A 4325-nucleotide genomic window follows, 5' to 3' on the forward strand; every position below is an offset into this window, starting at 1 on the left:
ACAAAAGAACAGAACAACACGAACAAAATTATACTGGCCATGGGGCCAGTCGCCAGAGCCTCGTTAGTCTTCAGTCCAGGGTGCACTAACGTGGAAGTGAGGTTGACATTTGGGTGTACTACGTGGAAGGTTACCCCTTACACCCCATGATTCGGTCAAAAGAGATAAATTATATAATATATTAGTAGAGTTTGGAATACCTAAGAAGCTTGTTAGTATGATAAAAATATGCACCAGTGAAACAGAAAGTAAAATTCATGTGGGTATTAATATGTGTGACAAATTTACAATTCATGATGGGTTAAAACAAGGAGATGCATTATCTCCATTGCTCCTTAATTTTGTTTTAGAATATGCTGTTAGGAAGGTAAAAGAAACTAATGAAGGAATAAAATTAAATGGTGTGACTCAGTTGTTAGCATATGCAGATGATGTAGACTTACTGGGGGATGATGTGAAAACAATTAAGAATAATGCTAAAATATTTTTCAAAACTGCTAAAGTGATAGGTTTGGAAGTTAACAAAGAGAAAACTAAATATATGCTTACAGGCCGAAACCAAGTGTTAGGTAATAATCAAAATCTAATTATTGATAATAACTCGTTTGAACCAGTTACCAAATTCAAATACTTAGGAGTAATATTAACAAATGACAATTATATTAAAGAGGAAATAAAAAGTAGGCTTAATTCAGGAAATGCATGTTACTTCTCTCTTCATAAACTTTTGTCTTCTCGTTTAATATCTAAGAAACCAAAAGTTAAAATATACAAAACAGTAATTTTGCCTGCAGTATTATATGGATGTGAAACTTGGTCCCTTACATTGAAAGAGGAACATAAACTGAGAGTATTTGAAAATAAGATCCTTAGGAAAATCTTTGGACCTAAAAGGGATGAGGAGACAGGTGAGTGGAGAAGTTTACATAATTTAGAACTACATAATTTGTAGTCCAGATATTATTAACTAACTAACTAACTCTCTAGCCTTCTTAAACCCGAAGGTTCATGGCTGCAGCAACACAGGCCTTCCATCTGTCCCTATCTTGAGCAAGATCTTAATACTCTTTTCCATCCCTACCGATTTCCTTTAGGTCCATCTCAACGTTGTCCCTCCATCTTCGTCTTGGCCTTCCTACAGGTCTCTTACCATCTGGTTTCCCAACAAGAATCCTGTAAACTCCTCTTTCCTCTCCCATTCGTGCCACATGGCGTGCCCATCTAAGTCTTCTTGATTTAATTATTCTAATAATATCTGGACATGAGTACAAATTATGTAGTTCTAAATTATGTAACCTTCTCCACTCATCCCTTTTAGGTCCAAATATTTTCCTAAGGTCCAGATATTATTAGAATAATAATTAAATGAAGAAGACTTAGGTGGGCAGGCCATGTGGCACAAATGGGAGAGGAAAGAGGACTTTACAGAATTCTTGTTGGGAAACCTGATGGTAAGAGACCTGTAGGAAGGCCAAGACGAAGATGGAGGGACAATGTGGAGATGGACCTAAGGGAAATCGGTAGGGATGGAAAAGAGTATATAGAACTTGCTCAAGATAGGGACAGATGGAAGGCCTGTGTTGCTGCACCCATGAACCTTCGGGTTTAAGAAGGCTAGGGAGTTAGTTAGTTAGCACTTAGGCTATTTTGCACCCGTCACGTTATACGGGGTCCAGCTCCTTACCATAACAAATAGCATAGCTGTAATGTTGCATAACTAAAATCTTAAAACATTCTGACTTAGGTTAAAAGTTGAGTCTGTAAAGGGGCACTCAGCACACATAAGGACAGAAACAAGACAACACACAGAATTATACTGGCCATAGGGCCAGTCGTCAGGGCGTCGTTAGTCTGTAAAAAGCAGTACAGGATGCTCACCACGTCACGGCAGTCCTACATGGAGGGGATTAACGTCTGAATAGTTTGTGATTTAGAACATTCATTTGAAGTTTTATTTGTTTTTGTATCTTTCTACATTATTTTTATTGTGCCGTGAGTTTTTGATACCGACCAATCAAAAACATTCCATCACTTTTTTTTCCCAGGTGGAAGAAAGAATAGATCTTTCACAACTGAAAACCTGATAATGAACAGTTTGAGGTACCACAAGTCCGTTCACCACTTCAGTACTATGAAGAGTTCTTCGATGAAAACTTATTCAAGATTTTAGTGGACCAGACTAATCTTTAATCCACTCAAATCGATCAATCATCTATAAACACTTCCTCTACTGAAATGAGGTCATTTATTGGAATGGTGCTTATCATGGGTGTTGTACACATGGCAGGGTATGAAGATTATTGGGCGCAGAATTCCAGGTATGATAGAAATGCGAATATTATGCCAGTCAAAAGATTCAAGAAGATTAGGCGATATATTCATTTCTAATATAATTATTATAATACAACTGCGAGTAATGATAGATTGCAAAATATTAGGGCCGTTATGAAAAGTATCTGAACAAAATGTTTGAGTAAAAAGAGTGAACATAAATTTTCAATTCATGAGATGATGATCCCTTACAAGGACACGAAAGCCTCCAATCTCCGCCAAAAAAGACAAAGAAATGGGGGTTCAAATTATTTGTAAGGTCTGGGGCTTCTGGCTTTGTTTACGATTTTGTAATGTATGCAGGTTCAGATACCTTCAATGGAATCAATTTTCCTGAAAATGAAGTATGTTTAGGTAAGGGTGGTAAACTTGTTACATATCTTTGTCGATCAATTCCTTCCCCTCGAAATTCTGGAGCTTATTTATGAAGTGAAACACAGTATTGGACTTCAAAGTTTAGGCATGTCTCGCACTAACCGTCTAAGAGGATGTTCTCTAAAAAGTGATAAGGACCTGCAGAAGAAAGAAAGAAGTAGTTATGATTATAAAGTTGATAATGCTGCATGTTTAGCAGTAGTAAAATGGTCAGACAATAAAACTAACTCTGGCTAGCTCTTGTATATCCAAGAATCCTGTAGTCGACATCCTTCGTTATTCCAACGAAGAAAAGAAGAAGGTTCCAGTTCAATGTCCACAAATAGTGAAGCACCACAATGTCCACATGGGTGGTGTGGATCTAACAGATATGCTCATAGTATTGTATAGAACACCTCTGAAAACACGGCGCTGGTATTTAGGAAGTTTTGAGCATCCTTGACATTTGTGTTGTCAATGCTTGGCTCGTGCATCGTCGTCATGTCGAAGGAACAGGAAGAAAAAAGTTTGAAAGATTGAAAACTTTCAGGATGCACATAGCTAATGGCCTCATTCACTCACATGCACCAAAACGGGGAAGACCATCTCAAGCAGACTTACCACAGAAAAAAAGTAAAGCATCGAATAGAACCACGTCCACTTCAAGATATAAGATATTTGTGGCAACATTGCTGTATATACGCCATGAAATGGTGCTTTTCGCTTATACAACATGTTAGTTTGACACCTCTCCTACCTCCCACTAAATGAACTCTTCCTTTCAACATGAGGCAACGCTCACAAATAACCATCGTACAAACAACATCTGTGAGGGATGGAACAACAACTTTTTCTATTTGGTGGGCTATAAGCATCCTACATACTGTAGGCAACACTGTGGAAGCTAATCAGGTGCATCCAGCAAGAAAATGCAACAGTGAAAGCGCTCATTCTGCACGTTTAGAGAGGACAACTGACAAAGAAGAAAACTAGGAGAATTTATACCGACATGAAACTACAGTGCACTACAAAAAAAATACACGATTTCTTATGAGGAATAGCACATAACCTGAAGTTGTAATGTGAGTAAAGTGACTAAATCAAAGATGAATATACGTATATTGCCTTGGTTAAATACATTAATATTTTTCTTCTTTACAATTTACATATGAATAATTTATGATTTGCTTTTACTTTTGACATTTTCACATTTGCAGGCAATTCATCGGAAATATGCTGATCTTGAAAATCCACCAGATGTGCAACTGACTAACTTTGGATGGGAATGGAAAGTGTTATCCTGCGACCTCCTAAACTGTAAGAAAATAGCTGCCTTCACATGTGTCAGTTGTAACCGAAAAACAATCAGCTCTAAAGTTTTACTTATTATTCACAATTTATTGCAATTGAAGGATTTAACAATTGCATGAAAGAATATACGAGGAAACAGCCATTGAAGAGAATAGTGAACGTGGAATAAGCAAAGGCTTTGATGATGACGTTGAGCGAAAGGGTTGTGTAATCAAACCTCTTTCTGAGAACTACTTATTTAGCCTATCTGATTTTCTAACTATTAAGTATACTTATGCAAAATTAATTAAGTTCTAATTTGTACATTTCTTTTCAATAACTCTCTCGCA

The sequence above is a fragment of the Lepisma saccharinum genome, assembly GCF_977018435.1.
Source record: "Lepisma saccharinum chromosome 12 unlocalized genomic scaffold, izLepSacc3.1 SUPER_12_unloc_1, whole genome shotgun sequence".
NCBI lineage: Eukaryota > Metazoa > Arthropoda > Insecta > Zygentoma > Lepismatidae > Lepisma > Lepisma saccharinum.